Raw genomic sequence first — 27,840 nt, 5'->3', positions numbered from 1 at the left:
TGCAGTGCAGTGAGATGAATGCTTAAAATGTTAAGACCATCAGTTTTCCAAGCGAGCAATTCTGTAAATATTACTTGGTCACTGAAGTCAACAGTACCATTCTAATGAGTAAAATTTTTGATCAAATCCCAGCTTTGAGCTTCCTATCAAGGAAATTTTCTTCCAGTTACTCAGTAACACTCATTATATTCGTCACATTAATTTACAAGAACACAGATATCAATACTCTCTGCTCAGATGAGCTCATGGTTATTAGATTGAGTGAGGCTTTTTGGTGAGGAAAAAATACTGATTTAGGAGAAACAACAGGGAGAAATTTGGGCAATATTTTTGCTAGGAAAGTGATGTTTTGTATGTTGCTGTTGGCTTTGTTATTACATTTAAACTTCCAAAACCTATACCTCAAGTATTTCACTCAACCCTGATTTCAAAAAAAAATATCCTTTGACCTTATCTGTGCTGCTTTTAACCCTTTCATGGCTGCAAACAGAGGATTCTTCATTGCAGGTACAGGTGGTATGAAAAGGGCCTGTTTCATGGCTCATGTCTGCTTTTCATCTTCCCTTGAGATAACTCCTCCATGAGACCCCACTGGTCATGGAAAACTTGCAGGAAGATGCCATCACATTCCTTCCATCCACACTGCTATAAAGACTTTATATGTGTTTTAAAGGCACATCACACTTCATTCTATTTAAAGGCTTGAATATTATTATCTAGCCAGAGGGAAAAAAAAAATATTCTGATTTTTCTTCTTCTGAAAAGATGAGATGGATCTCAAATACTTTACTGCCTTTTAAGTGCTTATAAAAGCATAACTACAAAATAATATTTTATGATATGCTCAGCATTATTTTCTTTCCCATATACTGCTCTTGCTGACTTGGGAAAAAAGTTATGCAGACCATGAATGGAAATGATCTTTCATATGTGAGAAGAGTGAAGGATTGGTTCTTGCTCTATCATACACCTGGTGTCTCAGGTCAAGTTATCCCCCAAAAGTTATTCAGTTTGTTGTGGTAGGAGTACTCAGACAGTCCTGTTTTAATTTAGTAAGCATGGCCAGAAAGTGTTTACATTGAAGGCATTGTAAAATTATCTCAGAGGCACAACATTGGTATCAGATGGATAACAGGTCTTACCCAGTGTAATAATTTCTTTTTTTCGTTCTTTGCTCTGTTGCACAAAATATCTGAGAAAAAAAAATCAAAAAATCCACAGAGGTCTTTTTATTGACTGATAAAGTGGTATTGATGCAAATGAGACTAATATTACTGAAATGGCTCACCAGTAAATGGGTAACCTAATTGCCAAACCAGTACAGTTTTTAGAAATCACAGCCATACAAAAAAAAGAACAATATCATTCTTGCAAAAAAAGGAGGGAGAAAAATCACTGTACGCAGAGCTGTTTAGCATTACAGGCTGTTGTTTGACATGGAAGGTACTGTGCTTACTATGAAAAAAATATCTTTTTTAATTCATGGCCATCTAGTAGGAAAACTGAAGGGTCTGAAAGAATGTGGTAAAAACTTTATCTCTCTCTTTCTAAAGTCTGTATTGATTTGGATTAGATTCTGTGTATATTGCATGATAAGCAGATTTGTATTTATGCTTTTGTATACTATGCAAAGCATCAGAATACAAAATCAGGTGTGCTTAAGCTTTATGGGTATGGTCTTATAGGAATGCAGCAGCCATGCTAAGCCATTTACTGGAGAGAATTGTTACTGGGGAAGATCCATTACATTTTTATAGAGAGAAATCATAAGCCTGTACTTCACACTTCTCTTCAGGCATTAACAATAAACTAGATAGGAAATCATTCAAAATGACATGAAGGAAAACAATTTTATGATCACTAGAGGACCTTGAAGAGACTGAGAGTTACACTTGTAAAAATTACAATGAGAATACATCCTTTACAAATGTCTTGTAAAAGGAAAAATTTATCATTGTTATATTTTGAGGATCTCATTTTCCTGTGATTTTTAGCAGCTCTGCTCCTAGTGGCAATTCTTTTTTTATTATATTTATTTGATCTTTGACAAAATGATAGATCATTTTCACATTTTTGCCAAAGAGATAGGAATGAATGGGATAACATTGGGAAATTGCTGTTTATTGATAACAAATCTAATATTTACATCCCAATTTCAGTAACCAGTGAAAGAGAGGACATATTTACATAGACAGCTGTCATCCATTCTTTACAAAACTCAACATCTGTTCAGTACTACACAGCTATTGCACTTTTAGTCAGGGCCAGGAAATAAGTGTTTTGATTGGAACTGCCAAATGTCTTTAGTTAATCCAAATATGTATATCTGAGATTTCATATGGCCAGAATTCTAACTTCTTTTTGTGCTAAAAATTAAAAATTATCTTTCACAGCTTCAGCAGGGTAGAACTATGACCCTGTATCTCAGTTGAGATGAAACAGAGCTTTGGGACTGGCTCATGGACAGCTTCCATCTTACTCTTTGACCTGTCATGGTCCTTTTTTAGAAGAAAATTTAGTATCTGCATCTGCAAAGAGCAGGAGTCTTCTCAAGAGGAAAGGAGAACAGTCATCTTTGTACTAGTTTACTTATATGAATATACATCAATATGCTTCTCTATTTGAGTGCATGTTGCCCTTTATTGTCAAAGAGAACTCTATAGGAGAATTTGCCCTTTGCTGTCTATTGTGCTTGTCCAATCACAAACCCAGCATAAACATCAAAACACTTGGGTATAGGATTCTAAGTTCTTTTAATTTTCAATTAGTACTCAGAAAAAATGTTTCTTTTCATGCCTGCATGTCTCTTGCCTACCTAGTTGAGTTATTGTGGGCAAGTTTCAGAGTAGAAATTCTAACTTTGGGGTTGGCTGAGAACTTAGCAGCCTGTGTTTGGAAACATGAAGGGAATTTGCATATGGCAGCCAAAGCTCCTATGAAAATACCTATAGTATCCACTTCGTAGAGGAGTTAATAACAGTAGGATCCAGGGGTTCTGCTCTCTCACAGAATAATAAATCTGCCCTCACTTTAACCTCCCCACACTCTAAACCGGGCCTGCTGAAGTCAATAGCACTAAAGTAAAGAGCTGCAATGAACTGCACTGAGGTCAGCAGCAGTGTGCTTCTGTAAAATTGGCATAGTCTCGAGAAGAATCTGTCCCAGCATCTCTAACTGCCAGCTGTCTCTTTTCTTCTGCCTCCTTCCAGTGACAATGACTATGGGAGACTGGCACTCCAGGGAAAAGTCATCTAACACAGACAGGGAGAAAGGAAACCTCAAGGACAAACTTTATAGTCAGGCTTATAAATCTCTTCTGAGACAGATAAATAAGAAGATGTTCTAGCAGAGAGGTGACCATAAGTGAGTAATGAAACTTCTTTGAGGCTAAGTAGGCAGTGTGTATCAGTTAATTAATGTGTAATGGAATTTCTAGTTGGGGTTTTATAAATATGCAGGGTTCTTCCTTCCACTCCTTATACCAAGATACCCTTTGGAGCAACTTTCTTCTTTAAATTACAGTGATTTGATTCTGAAAAAATAAAAGAACAAAAATACAGCAAATAGGAACACACAAATCTCAAGACAGATTATTATGCAAGCAATATTCTGACAGAATTTATCCATCTTGAGATTTGTACGTGCTTCTCCTTCTCCTCCCCTAACTTTGACATCTTCAACACATTTCTCCAGATATTGGGGATATGCTGGTGCTGTTTTTAAGGGGTGCAAGATTTTTCTTGTGAGGTTTTGATGGTGATCCAGATGATGCTGTGAACAAGCCCCAGTGCTGGGAGATGGATGAAGCCACATTCCCTTCAGTGGAGTCAGAGGTAAGCAGCTGATGGTCTGAGCTTATCTAACAACAAAAGGCACACAAGGATCAAAACCTCTCTGTTATTCTCGACCTTTAATAGACTTTCTCATTACTATACATTGTGAGCATTAGCAATTTTTGTTGTCTATTGCCAAATTATAAATTACAATTAAGAAGGATAGATTTTAACCATGAAAAGTATTAAGAGAAAAATTGCTCTAGTTTTACAATAATTAAAAAAAAGAAGTATGTATGAAAGTAAAGTATGTATAAATGAAAGAAGTATGTATAAATGTAAAAAAAAAAAAAAAAAAGAAGTATGTATGACTTTCAGAAAGTCTATTCTCTGTGTGCAATTAAATTATTTATATGGTGTATAATTAATATGCTTGGTGATTTTGGTAAAGAGGTTTAGCTTTTAATCCTTCTCTAAAGATAAGAGATCACAGGAGTGAAATGCAAATTTGAGGTCTTATTTTATGTTTGTATAATAATATCAGGCACTTTTCACTGTGGATGATTCTCAAGGAAAAAACAAGAAATCCAGAAATCCCCACAGGCTAATGATTACATTATCAATGCAAGCAAATTCCTCAGCACAATGCTGAAAGGCTTAGGCAGACCAGCAGTTCAGTGCTATCTAAACCCACAATGTAGCAGATCAGCTGTCAAAATACCTTCGTTTCCCTTTGGTAATTTGGATATCTAGTAGGTGTACCACTTAAATGCTCTAAATCCATTTCTTTGAGAAAAAAAAAACTTCTTGGTTTCAGAGGCCACAGAGGCCCCAAATACTGCTGAACTGCCAGTTTTGTTACAAGAAGCTGGACAGAGCGGGACAGACAGAAAGACAGACTGCAGATGTCTCATGGCCTTTGTCTTCACAACCTGCAGGCAAAGAAGAAATGCCATGACTGTGATCTGCAAAGATTGTGAAGCTATTGGCCATGCACTCAGAAAAGGGATTAACAAAAGGCAGTGACAGAGCAAACAGTGAGATCACAGGAGATGAGGTCTGAGTGATTCTTGCATTTCCACTGGTGGATGCACTCAAGCTGCAGGGTGGTGTGAAAATGTCCAGCAGTGCTGTACATGCATGTCCCTGTGAGGTACCTGCTGTCACTCACTCTTGTTGCAGCTTACAGTTTGCTTCAGAGAGCAAAACAGTTTAGAAACAGGCAAGCTTCCTAGTGAGCTAACAAAATCTGATTTCTTACTGGTTCACTTACTACTTTCTCTCATCATAATAAAGCAGCTCTCTTCCAGGCTCCCTTTAACCACATTCTTTTCAAGTTTTTTCCCTTGACAAGCACATTCTCTAACCCAAACCTCCCTTCCCACCTTCTCCTGTGCAGGGAGCCTGCTGATCACAGGTCAGGGGCTGCTCAGAGGCTCCCTGCTAACTCCAGGCAGCCTGGGCAGGGGAAAAAAGCTAAAAAAACAAATTATCCTAGCTGAAGAGTGGTCCCGAGTCCTGCTGCTCCTGTGAGCTGCGATGTCCATGCCGGGGTTTAAGGCAGGAGATCTCTGTATCTCTGTCAGATCTAGATGAGGTTGGATGAGGGATGTAAGGTTTGTGTTGTAGGCACAGAATAATATGCAGATGGGCATCTACCCTGCGTAAATCTCACTTCATTAGGAAAAAGATCTTAAAATATCCTCAGGTTTCCACTATCTTTAAAAACAAGTCTAATTCTCCCCATGAAAAGTGTGGTTTAGTCCAGAGCATGAAACAGGAGGAAAGCCATAGGAAAAGTGTCTATTGTGTGAAAATTCCAATGTTCTCCAAACTGAAGACATTTTGTTTGCAGAACCCTGGGTGAACATTGGAACTTCCAACAAATTTGAATGTTGCCCATCTTTGAAATATTTTCTGTAATTAATGAAGGTTACAGACAACAGTCTTTCTATACAAACCCTTCATAGGTTTGAGTTTGTAAATTGTTCATTTTTTCTCATGATAATTCTAATCTGGGGAAGGCTGAGCAAGACACATTGCATATATTTGGTAACTGCAGATCCAAACCAACAGTCCAGGTTTTCCCCTTACCTTCTGCACACACTAAAAACCATTATGTGGCCTATTCTGTATTACTGTGAGAAGGTTCAATATTAGCAAATATGTTTGGTGTAAGTTCCTGGGAAAGAGAGCCAGGCATATTAGCACAGCAGCCAGGTTCTGAATGGCCCTGCTGAGCTTATATCTCATGTGTTAAAATACCCTTCATTTGATTTGACTGTTTCAACCCTTATTCTATCAATCTGTGATTAGTCACTTGGTGGCTGTAAGCCACTAATTAAGACACAGTGGAATAAAGCAAGAAGTTTGATAGCTGGAGGTAGGGCAAACAAGATTCAGCCACATGATAGAAAGTTTACTCAGTTTGAGTAAATATAAATATAAAATATATAAATGCAGTACTAAATGTATCTACATAAAACCAAAAAATCTCAACAAGGCAGCATAAAATTATTGGGAAAAATAAAGGCATGAGTTATATTATATGCAAAGAGTTCACACTAACTACTATCCTATTATCTGAAAATAATCTATATCAAAGAAGAATTATTTTGTTCTACAATACATAGGTGAAAAGTTGCTATAGTTCGTCATTCTAGAAAACACAGTTTCCCTAAGAGCTTGAATGAGGAAAAAAAAAAAAAAAGAGGCAACTGTCCACATTTTGCCAATTTGTCTGAGAGAGGTTGAAATCTTTTTTAGTTTCATATGAAAAGATTTTACATCCCTTGTGTTTACTTTGAGTTTGAGACTCAAAGTTCAGAATACAAAGGAAATCTACATATTGGACTGGAAATATTCATTAATTTCAGACCAAAATATGGTGGATTTTACTCAGGGTCTTTGCTCATGCTTTTTGATATTATTCTTCAGGGTCTAGCAAATGTCATCATTTTCTACAAAATGAATTTCACTCAATTGCTAAAAAGTCTTATTTAATGAGTAACTGCATTAAATCAACTTTGGAGAATGTCTCTGTCATGTCATTTTCATTCATTACTTCTGTCTTTATAAAAAACTCTAGCATCATACTCTGAGAAACTATTGTGAAATTCAAGTTTTGTCAATAATTCTGAAAATCACAGAGACAGAGATTATAAATTCAGCCTTGTCAGTGCCATTACTGTAGTACAGTATATCCTGTTTCAAACACAGTGAGAGATCTTTTTCCAACAAATAATATTTTATTTTGCCCATTCACCTGTTGCAAATAACCCCACATCTTTCACAAATGCACAGCAGTAAATAGCTGCATATTTCTGTTGAATTTCCCCCACTTTTGTAGTACCCTCTCTTTACCTCCCCACTTGGGCAAGGCTGCCAGATTCGTAGCTCAATCCAAGTGGAAGAAAACAAGAATCTGCTGTTTGAGATGACAGTGACTTCTCTCTGGTGCATTATCACATCTCAAAGTGTGATTTCCTTAGGATGCCAGGAGAAAGCCAATCATTATAAGAGCTGTTTTACTGCCGTTGCTTTAGACAGCTGACGTAAGAAACAAGTCTCACTTATGTAAGAGTAATTCTGGACAGCAAAAACCCACAGTAAATTATTGTAAGGAGTTCTTTCTATATGTCGTTCAAATCTTAACACAAAAACCATTTTTAAAATTGATAGCTTTCAAACCAAGTGTGTTGTGATTGCTAGCAGATTTTTAACATAGATTTTTAAATAAATATATGTAGCTGTGGTGTGTAGGGACATGTTTTAGTGATGGACTGAGCAGTGCTGGGTAATGGTTGGATTTGATAAACTTAAAGGCTTTTTCCAGTCTAAACCATTCTATGACACTACAATTTCTTTCTTTGCCTTGTACACTTACAGAATGGTAATTTCACCCAAATACATTTCCTACTATCTGTTTTAAGATATCACTAATGAAAAAAAGGCAGTTTTTATCACTTCTTCCCTCTTATCCACTACACTGCATATTGGTTACAGTGTCAAGAAGCACAAGATTTGTTTAACATAATTAGTTCTTCACATAGCTCAGCTGTTTTTATCACCCAATTATTCCCCAGCTCCTTTGAAATCAATTGTTAAGAAACTAGGCTTCCCAGACAGCAAAGATTTTTAATTTTATTAAGGAAGTTTTACCAGATGCTTATATAAAAGCACATAGGGGGAAATTATGGAAAATGTACACTGCGTTACATGATTCAGCCTTTTGGAAAGATTGTCTCTCTTAAAATTTGCATTATGGAGAACTGCATCACTGTGTACAAAGAACGTTGATAAGACAGTCAGTTGTTGAGGCAATTTAATCTGGATTTTTTTTTTTTTTTTTTTTTTTTAGAACTCCGGTTACATTTGCTTTTAACAGGTGTTAATGCACCAGGCTTTCTGCAAAACAAATTGGAGAGGAAATTTTGTTTCTTTTATGGGATTGCTAAAGACTTTTTTCTCATTTAAGATGTTACATATTTTAGTCAATTAAAATTATCATCCGTTTGCTACAAAACAATTATCGACTGTGATGTCAAGCCAAAGGTTGGGTGAACACATGAGAATTGTATGTGAGGTATTTCCTTAACAAAAAAAACCAAAAACCAACAGACCAATCTGTTCAGCCTTGCTTTCCCAGGACTCTATCTGAAATTCCCATTGAGTTCCCAGGCAGCAGGAGTGGGGCCTCAGTGTGTTAGGGCAGAGAGACAAGTTTCTCATTTAAATTCTAGCAGGGAACACGTTCCTCCCACAACATTTTGATCATTTGCGAATATTCCAGCAGAGATGTCTTCACAATGCTGGCAGCAAGAAACAGACCACAAATAATGGTCAAAATTTCTTAAATATGTAGTAATTTTTTTCTTCTCTCGGTATACATCTTAAAAAAAGGTTTTGCTTACTGCAGGGAAAGTGTTCACCAAGTCCTGCATCTCTTGTCATCTGCGCACTTATTGATGTGCCTCCATTTAGGCTCAAGGACATTTTCACACTGTGTCCAAATGCCTTTCTGGTGGCTGATTACACTGGCATTTTCCTCCTCCATTTCTGGCATGGTTTCAGAGTAGGTTTTGCAAGTATAGGTGAAGTGTCAATGAAGTTAAATGAAAAGAAACACAAGAAATTAATTGTTCAGCTTTGGCTTCATGGTCATCCAGTTAAGCAGTAAGAGGTATATTTTTCCTGGAATATTACAGAACAGCTGAACTAAAGTGATGCAAACAAGTCTTGTGGTTTGTCAGGTACAGCACTGAATTATTTTTATCTTCCGTTTCTAATTTTGCAACAGTTCTACATTTCTTTTATGGCAACCTGAATCATAAACACAAGATGCAGAAAAGGTACAGAAATGAGTTAGAAGAACCTAATTGCTTAAATTATCTTGCCAAGTTAGAATGAACTTATAGACTAAATTCAATTGCCATATCATAATTATTTCATGTGATATTTCTTTGGTTAAATTAAATCTCTTCTCCCTGGTATCCAGTGGAAATGGGAATGGTTCAAAGCTGTGCCAGGGGAGGGTCAGACTGGACGTTGGGGAGCATTTCTGTACAGAGAGGGTGGTGTTTGAACACTGGAACAGCTTCGTAGAGAGGTGGTTGATGCCCCAAGGCTGTCAGTGTTTAAGAGGCATTTGGACAATGCCTTTAACAACATGAATTAGAATTTAGCTGTTGGTCAGCCCCAAACTGGTCAGGCAGCTGAATTAGATGGTTGTTTCAAGTCGCTTCCAACTGTGATAGTCTTTCCTATTCTATTCTAATGACGTTTTTAATTCACTCACAAAATTTCTCAGTTTCTCTATTTAGATAAAAAATTCCAAATCTGGAAATATAGAACAGCCCATCTGTATTTAGGTTTTTGCTCTTGCTAAAAATAGCTGGTTTTGTGTAATGTGGTATTTTTACTCTTTATAATCTCATTTTGCTATTAACACTGAAGACTCCTTTCAAGGGTTCTTCTTAAGAATAGATTTGAACATCCAAATGATGCATCTGATTTTAGGCAAGCAGACCATTATCCCATTTCTTTTGAATCATGACTGACAAAGAGTCAGCCTGTATCAAGCACTAAACTCATATAGTAGTCAACCCATCTATATTCAGACAAATCCTGTGGGTTTTCAAGCACTTTTGAAGAGGATATGAAAATCATTACATTAGAAAAGTGGTAGTTATTGCTGCTACTCTCACTCTGGATTTATGCCTTCATAGCAATTCTGTGCAACTTTTTCATTGTTTAAATCCTAGAGGAAAAGGCTGTTTACATTTCTTTCTCCAACATGAAGATGGACAAAAGATAATGTGCTTTGCTAGTTTTAGCCATAGCAACTGAAGATTCATGGCAGTATACATCAAGCATAAGTACTAAGCTAAAACTACATAAATAAAAGAAAATGGAACATACTTTCCACAGAAATTAAATCCAGCCCCAGAATACATCCACGGCCGAGGGAGAAATAGAAATATGTATTGATATTTTACAATACAAATAATAACAGAAAAGCAGTAACATATTGGGTTTTTTTAAAGTACATTAGAAAGCTGGTTACATGAGAACAAACCTTCTTTGGTTTGTTTTAGTTTAGTTTGGTTTTTTTAATCAAGAATGTTCATAGCTAGGTAACTAAATTCTTGTAAGAGAAATAGAGAAATAGGACATTGTGGCTTGGAAAGGATAGCCAGACAGGAAATCCCTGTTTTGCTCAGTGCCAATGGGTGTGTTTGCTATTCACAACTTTCAGCAACACCTCAGTAGTCCAGCAGTGACCATCATGTAAATGTGGCAAGGTAATGATGGAAGATCGGTGCAGTGTGCCTTAGAGAGCTGTCAGGTCCCTAACAGAGCCAGCAGCCTCAGATTTTCAAACAAGCTTCCATCTGTTTAACTGTAGGTTGGACCCACCATGCACAATGCATTTGTGTGTATACCAAACAATATCACAGGTGGCATTTGTACCAAGCTAACCATTGTATCCAGGCACTGCACTGCTGCACATGTTTTTCCTCCTTCCTCCTTTTCTAATCCATTCCTAATCCATCAGTATGGTTGTCTGCTACCTCACAGTGCAAAGTGAATTTTCTGTAGAGAAGCTCCTGGGTTTTATCTGTGATAGCTGTCTGCACATACCAGCGTTGCCTGTTACATAATTGCTCCAATTGTTGGCATTGTCTTGGAAAAGAGATGTGTTTTTATTTTCTAATGTGAGCTATTTCATGGGGTGATTTTAGCCTAAGCAAGATTACTTGCTTAAAAAAAAATAGTTAGGAAAATATGTGAATACTAGATAAAGAAATTGAAAATATGGGATCAAGCAAGCATTCAAAGTTAAGTCAAATTAACATAGACAGAGCGAGTCTATCAAAGACTGCATGAGGGAATGCCATTAATTTTCACATTTGTGTGAGGTTCTCCATTATTTTCCTATTTTAAAAAGAGTACAGCCATTTTTCCAAATATGAGGAGCCCTATCTGATGGGTCTGGTTCCCTATGAAGGCTGTTTATGCCTTTGTTAGTGTAAAAATTACAACAGGGTAGTAATGCTAAGAAACTCCAGGAACGGGGTGATTAGGAAATATGCGATGTTTCAGCTGTAAAGCCATAATTTACCCTGGACACTGCAAACACCACCTGAAAGCCACCTACTAACTTGTCAAAACAGCAGCATTTGCTCAGGACAGCTGAAGAGGAACGAAATTGTTCATTCTTTCCACATTAAACTACCATTTTTCCTTCCCTCCTGTTGCAACCTGTGGTTGTTCTCAATGGTTCTTTTCATGACACTGGTCTCTAGGGAAATGCTCTGTGGAGAACCTGACAGAGCACAAGTTCAGGGTCAAGGGGAAATAATTGATGCAGCAGCAATTATAAATATTTTAATTATAACTGAGGTTGAGATATGATATCTGACCTACAAGAGTTCTTTAGCAAGATTAATGCTGGGAAAAGACACAAAGGTAAGATGATATGGATACAAGATTTAAGAGAAAAAATACTTCCTAAGCATCCTGGAGAAAGAGGAAATTTTCATCAGGGATTTGAAAAATGGATAATGCTTGCCTTGGATGAGAAATCCTCATGTGGTATACGTGTGTATTCCTCCTCACATTTTGTATTCTACCTTCCCAGCTCAAGGTATCAAAAATCCAGAGCTCCCCCAGGTAAAGACCCCGAGTGCTGCTGCAGTGGGTGGGGCCCAGAGCTCCCAGAGCAGATAAAGTTTGCCTCCCTGTGAAAAGCCCACCCCCCAGGTGGTATTACAAAGAGCTCATCTAAATGGAATAAGGTCACTCAGATGGTCAGGTTGCTCAGGCTACAAATTTAATCCAACAATTTGAAGCCTGTCTCTTCAAGGACCTCAAAAGCATAATGAGTTTCCTTCAGCCTGTGATGTTTTCTTTCAGAATACGAAGAAATAAAAATACATCCAAGATCTACTTTGGGTGCTTTGTTAGCAGAGTTTGTAGCCAGGACTGATGGCAGCCTAGGCCAGGTCACCCTCTGTAGCCACTTTGATCTTGTAACCATAATTCTTCCCTAGGTGGGAACTGGGGTGACAATGTCAGATCAAATAATTCAGGCCTTGTGGATATTGTTAGACAGATCAATGCTCTAGGAAATCTTCACAATTAGCAAGCTCCAAATGCCACATACTAAATAAGAAGAGTCAGATTTAGGCAGGACATGTGTGTAGCTCTGAAATAACTTTCCATTACCGCTCCCGAGTCAGTATTACCTACAAGGTAATTTACTTACTGTCTTGTCTTCCTGTTGATAAAAAAATAATCTCTTCCTCTGAGACACCTAACAGATGATCTGCTGAAATACATGCCTAAATAATTATCTGTCTAGGAGACTCCTCTGTATGGTGAGTCATCACTCACTGTCACTATAAAGGGCTTGTTCTAATTTTGAGACCCTCATTAGAATTAAAACATCAAACAAAGTATATGCCTCTGACAGCTAGTCCACCAGAATTGCAGGAAGAATTCTGTGCAGCAAGAAGCAAACAAGGAGTGTTCTGAAGCCATAAGTCTAGAATATACAACATTTTCACATTTTCACAGAGTGAAGTCAGAGTTCAAGGCATAGAACATTTGAATTCAACCTGCTTGGAGGAATTTTCTCTTACTAATTGTCTGTAAGCAGAAGAGAAAAATGTTGAGAAAAGCAAAGATGCAAAATACTGTACTCTAGTGCAAACTTCCATGGTACCTCCAGGGAAGGAATATAATGTAAGCAACTAGATGTAAAAAAAGCAATATTTTTTTTTATTATTATTATTGTGGAAGGGAGGGTAGGGTTAGGATTGCAGAGGCTTCCGCAGGATACTTTATTTGTTCCTATGCAGACTAGCATGGAAGAAAAAATTTGGAAAAAATCTAGCAAGAATGTTGAGTGATTTCCAGCTCTCAGCTGAAGTCAGGTTCTCATACTCTTTCTTCCAAACACTTTTGTATTTAATTTCTTTTATAAGACACAAATGTAGCAGGCTAAAATTAAAATAATTAAAAAAAAAAAATCCCTTGCCACAAGCTAAAACAGAGCTCAGTGTGACATTGTACTCTAGAAGTCAAAGTTGGAGCAGAGTAGGAGGAATCAAACTACAAAGTCTCAAGGAATTGGTATCTCCACAGAAAAAACTCTGCTCTTTGTGCCTAATCTCAGCCATCAGGGAGCAATGCTTGGTTAGTAGGATTTGTTTAAACCGTACATCAGAACAGTTCTTTGAAAGAAAATTTGACTTTTGACTCAAAAAAAACAACAACCATTGAACTGGAAATGGATGCTGAAAAGCTTTCAGAGCACAAACCTCAGTCTGTGGATGAGAACAGCTGTAATGTAATAGACTTAGACAAGCCAGGGTTTTTCCTCAGAATATTTGGGGGAAATGAAGAGGAAGTTTAGGGTACAACTGAAGGTGTTAAATGTGTGGGTTACCTGCTTTTACAGCAATTGTGAAAAAGGAATTACATCAGCATAATTCAGAAAGTCACTTTATACTAAACACATGTCAGCTGCATAACCCAGTTTATATTTATGCTGCTGCTCCCACTGACTGGGTCAGCCTTACGTGGTACAGCTGCTCCTGCCACAGACAACTGCTGGGACCTCCCTGCCGCTGTGGGGACAAAAACCACTGGTCCTCCTTTTTAGAATGTCTCTCAGCTTTAGGCTCAGCTGTGACTCAGATGACATGGTGGTTATTTTCTTCCCAGCTCCCAGTGTTTAATCTTGGTGTAAGAAACCCTCCTGCTTCACATCCATTGAACCAAATTGGCTGCTACTTGACAGGAGTTTACCCAAATTCCATCACTTGCCAATAGCTGACCAAGAACAAAAGAAAAAGGACAATCCCTAGCCCCAAGATCCTCACACTTATGTTTCTGTCTCATGGGTCTTTACAATGCTTTGATGACAGCCCTTGTTTCAGTGTCCCACCTGAAACTTCCCCTCCACATTATTTCTCTGCATATCTCCATATCCCCTTCCTCAGCTGTAAAAATATCTTCTTTCCATCTCCAGAAAAGGTTCATGTGGATCACTTGCCAGCTAAATAGATTAAGAAGCAATTGAAAAGAGATAATATATACATTGGTTTCTGGAAAATAAAAGTATTTCTGTCTTTATTGTCTTTACACTTGCTCTTAATGTCTCCCTGCTTCCTCTTTCCTTTTAAGCCTCATATGGGTGACCTCCATACACACAGACACCAAAATATCCCTACAAAGAAACAAAAAACCCATATGAACAATCAAAATTAATTCAAGAAGTGTGGGCAACCCATGGATATTTAGCATTGCAGTGAATGCTTGTCTCCTCTATATCATACTGCAGATATTCAAATTGGTCTACCATGGTTCTGCTCAGAGAAAGAACTGTGATATTTAGGGTGCATCCTTTCTGAACTGTGATATTTCGGGTGCGTCCATGTTTTGCACAGCCTGTACCTTCTCCCAGCTCATGCTGAGCAGCAGCAGCACCTTCGATGTTTCTGTTCTGCTGCCTCAACAACAACTCACAGTTTCTGGCATTTTTCTTCCCCTTGAGAAACCTCTCTACTTTGAGCCCAGGTACAGGTAGGCATGTGCCCATCAGTTCAGTGCTGAGCTCTGTAAATGGTGAACTGTGGTACAGAGGGCAGCAGGGCTTGGGCATCCACACAGGGGGCAATGAGCTGGCCCTTTGCTTTGACATCCTGCCTGGGCCAAAGCCTGGAGAGACACCCAGGCAGCTGCTCAGTCAGCAGTGGAGAGGTCAGTGTGCTGGTTTTGGTGTCTCTCTCCATCCCAGTCCTCATCCTTATTCACCCCCCCCACCCCCCCCCTTCCTCTCCAAGCCCTTGCCCCAGAACTGCCATTTCAGAACCCCACCCAGCCCCTCAATACCATCCTGTGGCAGCAGCCACCAGGGCTCCTCATCACTGCCCCCCTGTCCAGCCTGGTCTGTGGGGCTGAGCTGATGAGCCATGGGCAAACTGTGGGCTCTGGGGCTTCCTTCCCACCCCCCAGGCCCAGGCTGCACCATGAGCACCTCTGTGTGAGGCACCTCATCCAGGAATCCTTGATGGGGCAATTTATCCTGGCAACAATTCTTTCCTGGCAGAGCTGGGTTTGATCTGCTCAGGAATCCCTGTGTGCCACTGGAACCTGGCAAGAACACCCCTGGCCTAGGGATCACAGCTTTTTGAGTTTGTGTGGATTTTTTTTTTTTTTTTTTTAATAAGAGCTCTATATCTTTTTCTTTAATCTAGCTCTATAGTGGCTGATCTTTTGTGTCAACTGTCCCAAATGCAGCAGAAAATACTTTCTTTTATACATATACACACATGTATATTGTATTTACCTATTGTATTATAAAGCACTCAGGATTAGATAAATTTTAAAGGGTCTTTTTGTTCCTTGTTGCAAAAATTAGGCTTAAAATTATCAATTAGTATGGTCCATCATATTCTGGGTTACTGCTTTAAAGAAAACTGCTGTAGCAATGGTTCTAAGCCTGTCTTGTGTAGCATTTCATTCAATGGGCACATATTGTCACCAAAGGTTTTGAGTCATTTTATGACATTTCTTTTGCTGGGTCCTGAGGAGACGTCTGTAATATCTATATCTTATATAAAAAATAAGAAATTCCCAAACATTTTTCTTCCAACACAGACTAATGTAGCATCCAGCTACCTCTGATTATTATTCAGCCGTGCAAGTTGCCAGCTCTGCTGAAGGTTTAGTGAAGTTTCATCAACTTTTGAGTTAGCCTGCAACATTTGTGGCTTTATGTGGAAACTGTGCCCAATCAACAATGAATGTGAATGCAGAGCTTTGGGAAAAATGTGGATATGCATATGTATCTGCACTGACACTGAAGAAAAATATCCCTCTTAGTTCCTTTATAAGGTGAGTCTTATACAACTTAAATATAGAGCATAAAAACGATAAGAAATTAGATTTTATTTGAATAAATTAAGAATGAACATAAACAGTTTCCTGTGCTCTCCAGCTGGGTTCATTTTCTCCTGTACTGGTTCAGTCCTGTCTAGCACTGCAGTGGCAAGCAGAGTGCCATCTCGTGGATAAACACCTGTACTCACAATAAAACATGGACCTGTCTTTTCTCCACTGGTTGGAAGAAAATCAATTATGGTCTACAAATATGACCCAGGACAGCAAGCTGCATGTAGAAGCATGCCGTTTTTGACACTTCTCCCCTCCTGATACAGAGCAACAACCCTACTGGGGGTGTGCCAGACAGCACCAGTGGAATCCAAGCATATATTTCCCTGGAGTGTATTATTTTGAATTATGCTGGTGGTAATATGTAGTAGATATTCACTTGGTTGGCTTATTAATAGAGAACAATTTCCCACAGTGGAAAATGAACCATTTTTATCATGGTATGTTAATTATAATATTTCATATGCCAGTAAAGATCAGTCACAACTTATATTTAGAGAAAGTCTGAATGATTAAGAACATTCTTGTAGCTTATGTTTTAATCCAGTTTTGGAATAGAGACAAAACCAGTATTGCCTGCCTATTAATAGATGATAACAATTTTAAGGCATATTTCTGTGCAATCTGTCCATAAATTAGGTTTAAAAAAGAGAGATGAATTGCCATACCACAGCACTCAATACACTCCTACTGCAGTATCACAAGTACACACATGGATTTCTCTGCTCCCTCTAAATGCTGGCTAGCTCCAGTAAATGGCTAAGCCAAAACTGAAATCTGATCCTCTGCTCATATTTTATCTGTGGTTGCATCCATGCCTTAGCCTTCTGCACCCCATTCCTACGCAGCCAGAAAATGTCCCCACACTCTTCCCTGGCTGCTCCTCCTATGCCTGTTTCCACTGCCTGTGCATTTCTTCCTTCCCTTTAGTTTGACCAGCAGTTTCCTACTCAGCCATGTCAGTCTCTTCCTTCCTTGCCTGATTTCTTGTGCCTGGGGATTGAGAGCTCTTGTGCTCTATGGAAAGTGTCCTTAAAAACCTGGAGTAGGGAGAAAATTACTCCTTTTGCAGTCTGCTGGCCCAGCTATGTCATCTAACTGAACTCTGAGATGCCAAACAGACCCAGCGAGTGCATCTTGGCTTCCCTTGGCTTAAACTGTTGTTGAATGGAGGACAAACCCATTGGCCTGTGAGAAATAAGGGCGCTGCAGTTTTAGTCACTGAAATTCTCAGGTTCCTAATGAGACTTATCATATTAATCTCACTACAAAGCAAATTGCAGTGCAAACAAAGCAGAGTAGCCTAATTTGCTGAATTGATCCGGGTGATTTGCTCCTAATTCAGGAGAATTTCAAGTGAAATTCTTGAGTGCTGTGCAACTTTATGTTGTCTGCCTTTTCCATGACTTCAAGCTGTAAAACATTCACCCAATTCACAGAGGACAGAAACAAGGCACTCACCCACAGTCAGGCCAGCTCTTCCCTTGGCCAGCAGCAAAGGGAGCCATGCCAGTCAGCTCATGGGCAGTGCTGTCTTCACACTTATATGGAGGGTGGAATGTTTTCGGTGTTCTCCTATTCCACAGAAAAGACAAGGCCTTGGATTCAAGCAAACCTGCAAAAATTAAAGTCCCTGTGCTGGATCTCCAAGCTCATTCAAGGGCAAATGTCCAGTTCACAGCAAGCACTTTGAGGCCAAGGATTGTTTGGTTTAGGTTGTAGAACCAGAGAGCTCCTTCTTAAAAATTTACTTGAGCCTGCTTGAGCCTTGAAAGCTTTCCCCTGCTGCCTTAGCCACCATTCTCAGTTCTGTCCCTGCACTGGCCTGTTAGTTATCTGCCAAAAGGTCCTTGCAATTTAAAGTCCATTAGCTGCAGGGCCATCAATCTGTGACAGAAGCATGTTGTTTTCTGTCCTAGAGCCCATTTCTTGACTGAAGACACTCTGCAAGATCTGAGCAAATTGAAGATAAGTAGGTTCTTATCAGATGGATCCTCAGAAAGTTACTAAACACTGAATAATATCTAAAGGCTGTACTCTTGAAAAATAGGCCGTTCATTGTGCTCATGAATGAAAAATTACAGATGGAGTAAGTTGCTTTTCTCCCTTACTATTAATAGGGGTAGTTTCTACTTCCATTTACATCATGTGTGCCGCATTGTTTCAGATGATCATTAATTTGTTTTTGCTGAGAGCCTAGTTTTGACATATACTCTTAAATCAAATGAGAAGCTCTTGTGACCATTCCATACAGCAGCACCAGGTACTCCTTAGCAGATTACTGGGTTTTCCAGACCTGCTAACTATTGATTCTATGGAAGGGACAATACTAATAGCTCTTTGGTGGATCTCAGAAACTGAGTATATACAAAATGATAAAGAAGCTTGTGGAACCTCTTAGACATATGCTGTATCTAGTCTCACTGATGCAGTTCTGTGAAAAGCAGTGAAGCAGACAGGATCTGTCAACAATTATTCATCAAATGCCTGATTTGATAAATATTGCATACAGATTGCTTGCAGAATAACAAGACGCCAATTCTGGAACTTGCTTCAGTGTAATTCAGAGTTCCTCCCAAACAGCTATTAACATCTAGACTTTTGAGTATGTCAGACCAAGCTACCAAGCTATTATTTTAATTTCATTGTTGCCTTCTTACAAGTTCACATCTAATTAACTATAATAATGCTTTTTGAAAAGCTCTCAATTTTTAGAGTAGCTTAGAAGCAGTGCTAGCTGTCTCGGCAAATCAGCAATTTGTTTTGGTAACCTGAGTGATTAATACATTGAAATTCCACCACCTTATTCTGGACTCAGAATTGTTGAAACTTAATGCACAATGCATAAAAAAGCTCTTTGGGAAACACTGATGCTTTAAGCATTCCTCGGTTTGCCAGCTCCAGGAAAAGAAACAATGAAAATAGCCAAGGAATGTTCTTCCTTGGTGAATCTACAGAAGGTGGCCCTTTTCAACAATGAATAAATTCCCTTTCCTTGATGAAACAAAGTATGGGTTTGATCCAGCTGCTACTCCATCAGAGAAAATGAAGTGGAGATTTCCACAGTAAATGGTGTATAATTCCTTCATGGGAATTAATGCATGAGTAAAATAGACAATAATCAAATCACTGAGGGTGCATTTTCAAAAGAGGCACTTTTAGGAGTAAAAATCTTGCTTGAGCATTTTGGGTCAGAGGTTAACGCCCATAAACACTTTTCATATATTTATGCAGGCAGCTTATCCTGTTCCTGAACTCCAAACAAGGTTTTAGGACAGATCTGTGATAATTTCTGACTCACTCAGTGTTTGAGGCCAGCTGTCCACAAGTGCTGGCATCTTATTCAAGGCTGTCCAGGAATTGCAGAGCATGGACTGCTGAAAAGGCCTAAGATCTGAAACAGAGGTGGCTGCTAAAAGCAGATTTACTCATGTAATTGTGACATGAGCAAGTTCACTTTCTGACTCCAACCTGAAACGTGAAATTGGAATCTTAAAATGGGAAACAATTTGTGTCCCAAATTCACAACATCTCTTCCAGAGATTTTCCAGACCTTCAAGTCCAGTTTCTGTACAAAGCAGAGAATGATAGCATTAGGCTAATGACAATCAAACCTGGAAGAGCACTGAAGGCTCTTCCGATGGAAAGGACAGATATTTGCATTCACTTCAGTTGACTTCCAGAACAATTCCTCCATTTCTCAGAAGTGACAGGATAAAGTACTTGCAGATAATGCTTTTCCCTGGCCCTTGGCAGTCTGGTATGTTCTGTTCCATTTTTGCAGGCAATGAGAAGGTGTTTACAAACAGCACAGTGTTGCATTAGTTGAACCTGAGATCCGCACTAGTACTGTAGACTCCAATTTTAACCAAAAGATTTTTGGTTTTTGAGACTGGTTCTCATACATACAGTTCTCTTTTCTTCTCTTAAACAAACCCATAAGCAAACAAACAAAAACCCCACATCTGAAAACATAACACCAAGAAGACTTTAAGCAATGATTTAAAGTGGAACTGGGAGGGAGATGGGACATGGGTTTGTTAATATTAAGTACCTCCTGTTGCCAGCAGGAGCTTAAGGAATATTAGAACACAATCCCAGGCAATGTATCTGTGTTGACTGATCCTGCACAAGAATGAAGAGCAAACCCAAGCTGCTGGAAGCAGAGACAGAGCTTTCATTTCCTCAGATCTAAGAGCTCAGTTTGGGTTCTTCTGCCATGGTGTTCGAGGGTCAGGGTAAGGGATTCAGCAGATGTAAAACTGGAACAGCTCTGCCTGTGCCAGGAGCAAAATGTGCCAGGAGCTTCCTCTCCCCATCACCTCCTACCCACCTGGGTGCCCTGCACAGGGACTGTGCACCTTGTTCGAGCTGGCTCTGTACTCTGGCAAGGCACATCCAGTGCTCACTGCCATGTTTGGGTCACAGGGAGTCTCAGGGCCATCCCTGGTGGTGACATACAGACACCCACCCTGGTTTGAAGACAAGTGCAATGCTGTAGGGCATTTTCCAGACTGCTGCAACATTAATTCACTATGAAGTACGAGGGCAGGCTAATTTCTGCAGTGTGAAGAACTTAGCACTTTTAAGGAGCCATTAAGGAAACAATAACTCACCAAAAAAATCACTGCCTGCCCTTTCTCAAACCCTGATTTTGCTACCATCCATTGCAGGGGAAATAATTATGTCAAAGGATGCATAACTAGTCTTGGTGTATATCAACATGGACTTCTGCTGTGCATCCAAATAGATCTCTGCCAGCTTCACTGGGGCTCAGTAATTAGCTTTGATTAACCTAGACATAATGATAGGAAGCTGCAAGATTGTAATGGAGATGAAAATTTCACTTAACAAATGGCCTTGCCAGGTGCTCTTCTGTATATCTGTATTTGCTGCCTCAGTCTTGAGAAACAGGCTGGAGAGAATGTAAGAGAGGCGTTGAAATAAAACCATAGGACATGTGAGCTCAAAGAACTTCAGAGATGCAGTGAACCACAATGTCCTCAAAACCACAGGCTGCTCTCTCTCACTGTGCATGTGTTATGATGGTTCTGATTTACAGATTGTTTGGAAAAAGAAGGATTAAAGTTCCTGTTCTTTGTCATTTGAAACCCTCAAAGTAGTTCACAAGAGAAATTTATGTGATATTTCCTGTCAGGCAGACCAGCACAAAGGCAGACACTGCAGGAACTGTGGCTCAAACAAAGCATTGATAGAAATTTGAGAGCTGAAATCCTTGATCAGATTACACCACTATATCCATGTCTATTTACACATTTAAATAATACACATCTATTTAAATAAGGCAATTAAGGCAAAAAAAACCCATGTAACTTACTTTTTATTACTTGAATAAAAGTCCAGCAACTAGAGACCCTCATAGATCAGTTTGCTCCAAAGACTATTGCATTAAGGAGGCTCTTACTCCTGATTTTAAAAAAATAGACTCATTCTCAGTTCCTCAGTTTTTCCTCCCAACAAGTGATGCGGTGTTAAAAACAGAGAAGTGTGATGATTCATAAAATGTGTAAAAAGGAACATTATTAACTGAGATTAATGTTATATCTTGTGTAATATTTATTATCAGAGCAAGTGGAAATGTTTTCTAAAATTTAACTTCCAGCTATGAACTTTGGCTAACTTTCAAATTTTAATGATTTTTTGCAAATGCATATTCAAAACTGTCAAAGTGTTTTCTGAATTTGGTTTTCTAGCTTGTTCTAACTTATGCTTATCCATTTGCTTTCTCAATTCCTTTTAGATGCAGGAAGTTTTAAAATTTATAAAGCCAGCAAAATGTTAGATTTTCCATTCATATGTGGTAGCTTTGTTGTACCTTAGTCTGAAGAAAGAATCTAAAAACCACATCTTTAGTGTTCTTTTTCAGAGAACTATCTAGTGATGCCACTACAATGTTATAGTCCCAGGATAAATGGGGTAGATTTCCTTACTGTGTTCTCCTGGACTTCATAGCTAACTTTTCAACTTCAGGATTATCAGCTCTGCTTAGCATTAGGTATTGTTGAGAATTAGCTTTTCAAAAATAACAATTCTTTTAAATATAGTTTTTAAATTAAAAATTAAGTCATCGGGGAAATATAACCAAATGATTAAATGTTGGGTAGAGATTTTTCATATAATAGAGATGCCACTTCTTGAAAGAAATCCAGAGGTGACAGAAGTTGACAGAATAAAGGCTATTAAATTCAGCTGTTTGCCTCTATGATGTCCTTGGGGAATACTGATTCTCAACTCTCCCTACAATAATAAAACTGGCTCTGGAAGGTTCAAGAATGTCCCCATTCCAACACTTACTCAGTGAATCTCTAGAACTGTAATATTCTTTTTTCACAATTTTTGAAAACAATCATGAGAACACAAACATGAATAGATGTTAATGAGAGATGGACTCAAGGCATGCACTAAGCAGAACAATAATGTGAGGGACTACTTCCCAAAAATGGATAATAAATAGTCTGACTGAGCAGCATGAGATTGACTTCATTGCTTTATAGACTGGCTCCCAAAACTGCACTTTTGAATGCCCAACCATGTTTAGGTACAGGTAGAGAAATGCTATTAAAATAATAATGGTAAGCAGTTCAAAAACTTTAGATGCTAAACCAGAACCTGACTGGCAAGCCAAATGCCACTGACCACTGACCTCAGCTGAAACCTGGACCATTGGATGCATGTAGCCATATTGGCCTGCCAGCCATAAATCAGATTTAAAGACCCAAAGGGGTACAGATAAAGACCTTTTCAGCTTCTATGATGTGTCACTGTGCACCTGTCAACACTAACAAGTTACAACTTGGGAAGGGAAACAGTGCTTGAATAGCATTTCATGGTGTTAGATAATTGGCTTTTGAACCTGCAGTGTGAGCTAATGCTCATTCCCACATGAAAGGTATTTTTGAAAGACATTACATACTGAAATAATTTTCATACTGAAACAGGAAAACATCAAACCCCTTTATTTTAAAGGAAGGTTAGTCTGACTTGCTTCACTAAAAAGTGCATTACATCTTGACTTTGTCCAAAAATTACTTCACAATCTCAATGAAAACCACAGGGTTACTTGCAGGATTGTTGTCAAGAAAATAAAGTTACATCTACTGAAATGTCAATGAAAGTTTCCTTCAATACAAGCAATGATCTGAGAGATAAACAACACACACACAAAATAAAAAAAAACCAAAAAACCACAAACAAAAAAACCACCTAAAACACATAAGAAAAAGGCACCAAGTCAATACAGCATGTTTTCAGAACAAACTGAAAAGGGAAAAAAAATTAACTGTCTTAGATCCCTTGGCATCTGTAAACATCTAGAAGACATCACACCTGAGCTAATCTCAAGGTAAAGAAGCCTTCTAAAGTAAATCTACAGGCTATCTAAAGGAAATCTATGGGCTTTCTCAGCCTTCTAAGGTATGGAAGATAATAGAAGAATAAGAAGATAAAAGAAAGCCCTCTTTCTTTTTTGTTAAAAAAAGGTTACTTTAAAGTAGGGTGAACTTTTTTTTCCCTCACTTTGTAGGATCTATTTTAAATGACCTATTTAAATGTTCTGCAATTATGGTGCTTTTGTATATTTTCCATGCAAAGCTATCAGAAAGGGAATCCCTTGAAGTCATGGTAATTTAACCAACCAAAGAATAATCTTCTTTTTCTTTCTCACAGAATTCTTCATACAAGGTGTCTTAAAATAGATAAAACAAGTTCATTACCATTGTCATAATTGTCAGCTTCTGTCAGTTCCATTAGTGGATAAAGGTGTCTCTGGATCTTACTCATGCACTCCTAGCCAGCTTCCCAAACTCTGTACAAGCCTCCTAAAACTTTCTGCAGTCCCTCAAACCTGCTCTTCAGATATTTACCATGTTCCCTGCAAGGCTCCCCTTGTTGCAGCATTTCACTTTTTTCCATCTTCTGTACTGCTTCTGGATTACTTTATTGATATGTGAATATTTGAATATCTTTACTGATTTATCAATCACTTTTTAAATAAAATTCATTTTCCCTTATGTTTCAAGGATACTGGTTTCAGATTTGTCTGGGAGGTTGGTAAAACTTCACACCTTGGAGAAAACCTGAAATGTTGTATGTCAGAACAGTACTCAGGTCATGGATCTTGAGATTAGGCAAGACATTTGGTTTTTTATCTTTTTTCTTATGCTCAACGTGTCTACAAGCATATCCTCCTCTTGGCTTAAGAGGATTCCAATAATCTAGAATTTGCCTTTAGACTACAAGGTTTCAATCATTCAGGCTCCAGTTTAGACTTTTCACATTAATCTGTCTATGATTCTTTCACTATTTAGTAAATATGCATAAATGTTTCTTCTGAAAATGGGGTTTCATGGACATGTGGGAAGGAACTCATATTTTTCCTTTTTATATGTTAAAAGGCACAAGTATAAGAAAATACAGACTTTTTTCTGGTGAAGTGAGGAAACTCTATAGAAATAGATTTTTCTTCTTTACTTTTCCATCTAAACTTTGACCAAAATTAAATTTATGTGACTGTGAGCTACAATAGGCATTTTAAAACATTTAACATATGCTATTGCTGTTGTTGAGTCTAGCTCACCCTCTTCTCAGAACTTTTCCCATCTTTCTGTCCCCCCATAAGTGTCTGAGTGCTCACACCACTAACCACATACCAGCTCTAACACATGCTGGAGAACTTTACAAGCCAGCTCAGTTCACTAATTTGAAAATTAGCCAGATCTAGAGAAGTAAAAAGGGGTTATTTGGGCCTGGTGGGCTGGTTGAAAGAGGGTCCAATAAATGCCAGAGATGGCATGAGGCATGAGACTCTTTGGCTTGTCATTTGTAAAATTTAACTGCTCTGAAAAACTATTATACACACCATGAAATCTAGCTTTACATTTTTAAAAATATATTTCTGAGTTTTTTCTGTCTTCCTTCTGACAGTCCACCTCCTGTTCCCTGGTGTGTCCATCCAGCAGAATGCAGCAGAGCTGCCTGCACCAATTCCTGTGCTTAAGCCTTTGCTCAGGTGAGGAACATTTCCTTTTGCCTGCTTTTGGGACAGTCTGGACTGGCTGCTCATGCCTCAGAGACAATTACATGAGGCAGACAGGTAATGGGAGGACATTCCTCCCTTCACCCAGATGGGGCTGGAATTTGTAAAGAGGGTGAGACACCCATCTCAAATACAATCTTTCCTGGGAAGAGAAGATATGTCAGAGAAGATTTAGGTTGGATATTAGGAAAAGGTTCTTCATCCAGAGGGTGTTTGGATATTGGAACAGGCTCCCCAGGGAAGGGGACAGAGCACCAGCCTGCTAGAGCTCAAGAAGCATTTGGAAAACACACGGTGTGATTCTTGGGGCTCTCCTGTGAAGGGCCATGAGTTGGTTTTTGATGATCCTTGTGGGTCCCTTACAATGCAGGATATTTATTATTCCACGATCATTTTGATACAGTGTCAAAATGTTTGTTGTTAAAAGCAAACAACTCTTTTTCAACTACAGGTTCAGCATCCCTTCCCTGAAGGCACTTTACATCAAACCAGCACTGGTCTTCAATCATTAGGTTAAAAAAAAGTCACAACTTGGTTACTGAAGTAGCTGCAGTTTCTTTCTTGAAAGATCATGCTTCTACATTCCCTTGCAATAGTCTAGAGGCAACAGGAAATCCAGTATTGGCCTGCTTTTTTGAAAACAATAATAAAAAATCTGTTAGCTCATGAATCTATGGAGGCCTTAGTTGAAATTAATACAAAATGCAAAAGTAGAGGAAATTAGGAAGCTGCAAAAGAAACCCCAGAAGCAAAAGCAGATTAAAGTAGAGCAATGAGGAAACCCATACAAACACTTAATGTTGCCTCAGATGTTTCCCCCTTGATGTAACTTTTTCCCTAAATCGAGCAACAAGTCTTAAGCACGTGGTTTCTTCTGCAGATGTCTCTGAGTTCTACCCAGTGGTCCTTCAGCTGATGAGCACAGGCACTGCAGTTGCTGGGGAGTGAGTGAATCTCCCAGTGTGCTGAGAGACAGGAGTAGCTGGCAAGCTGCTCTCTGCTTATTCCCCCTTCCACGTGGTCACAGCTTGAAGCTCTTCATTCAGGAGACAGCACCAGCCTAAACTTCAGCAAAAACAGAATCTTTACTTTTCATTCTAAAGATTGGATGACAACTATTTGATTTTCTTTCTTGTAAGCTTTATTCTTCAACTATCCAAGAAATAAAATAAGAGACCTTTCAGCTTGCTCATAGCTTTATGAAGGAGTTATTCCATCAACCTTTACACACGTGAGAAGCCCCATTTAGGTCTGTGGAATTCCAGAAGGTGATAGGAAACAGTCTCATGTATGAGAAAAACATGGAGGAGCGAGGATTTAAATTAGAATGTTCCAATCCATATTCTGTTAATGTCAAGTGATGTCAACCCACCCAATCCTGACTGCAAGCATAGCAGGCATGGTATTCACGGCATAAAAGATTTCCCTTGCTCCGCTGTTGAAGACAAAGTTATTAACAGCAAAGAAAGAAGCAAGTCTTGCAACACAATACATTTTCTCCCCTTCTTATCCTCTAACATCTCCAAACATAGTCAAAGTTCTTTAAATTTTCTCTACTCTTCTTTTATTTGGTTAATAGGCTGTCTGCTCAGGGAGAATGAACTGTTATTTCATGATTTGGTGTATTCAATAATGTCAGAGTTTTCTAGCACAGGATCCTTATTTTAAATATATCTTTCATATTGAGAAATCATTTAGTGAGCAGTTTCCACATGAGGTGGTTAGGAAAAGAGCAGTTGCTTATAGGTTTTGCATTTAACCTTATATCATAAAACCTTACAGAAAAATATTCCCCATAAGTTCTTTACCAGTTATTTTCCTAAATTTTCTCTGCCTCCTGATTTCACAATTTTGGTTGTTCCAGGAGTCAAGAGAATAGGCCAAGCTTGGTTTTAGCCCCTGACAGTGAGCTGGAGGGTGATCAACCCCTGGGTAGATAAGCACAGAGAAAGAAAATAAGTAAGGCATAGGACATCTTGCAACTTAGTGAAATTAAATGCCTGCCCACTTGTGCTCTGACAGTACTGTTATGGAAAGCCGGAAAGCACGGGGTTATGGAGCTGGGCAGCCCCACGGGCTGAGTTTACAAAGAGAACTGGTGAGAAAACCCACTTCCAACATCATGACTACATGATCAAGCATTCAAGACAATGACTCATTGAAAATGAATAGCAACTGATGGAATTAAAACTCCCTGACAGCCCCTGTGGAAGGCATTGCATTGACTCCTCAGGTTTCCTGGATGCAGGTTACTTGTTGCATATTGAGGAGGGGTCCTGGATAAAATGGAGAAAGTGACGTGGAAATAATATAGAGACAGGCAGAGACATATAACTGACAGTTTCTTCCACTTTATTTAGCACAGTGCTCTCTCACAGTGCTTGTGACTTGGGTCTGCTGCAGACTTACACTGTTTCCTCTCCCACTGTGTCTTTAAAAGGATGTCCATGCTGGGACTCACTCCAGTACATACAGAATTTTCAAGGATGCTCTTCCTCCCCTGCTTTTTAACTGACAGTCTGGCAAAATATGGACAAGATGTGGACA

At 38.8% G+C, this 27,840-nt stretch overlaps 1 protein-coding gene across 1 annotated transcript in view; it reads left to right on the top strand.

Annotated features, from left to right (window-relative positions):
* Nucleotides 1-3,817: 3,817 nt before the first annotated feature.
* Nucleotides 3,818-27,840, top strand: part of SLITRK4 (SLIT and NTRK like family member 4) — a 35,153-nt gene continuing 11,130 nt past the window's right edge. The window contains exon 1 of the mRNA XM_038123030.1: nucleotides 3,818-3,833. The gene's annotated coding sequence lies outside the window, so the exon portion shown is untranslated. The remainder of the gene's footprint in view (nucleotides 3,834-27,840) is intronic.

This window comes from Motacilla alba, chromosome 4A (genome assembly GCF_015832195.1).
Source record: "Motacilla alba alba isolate MOTALB_02 chromosome 4A, Motacilla_alba_V1.0_pri, whole genome shotgun sequence".
Classification (NCBI taxonomy): domain Eukaryota; kingdom Metazoa; phylum Chordata; class Aves; order Passeriformes; family Motacillidae; genus Motacilla; species Motacilla alba.
This window is presented reverse-complemented; position numbering and strand designations above follow the sequence as displayed.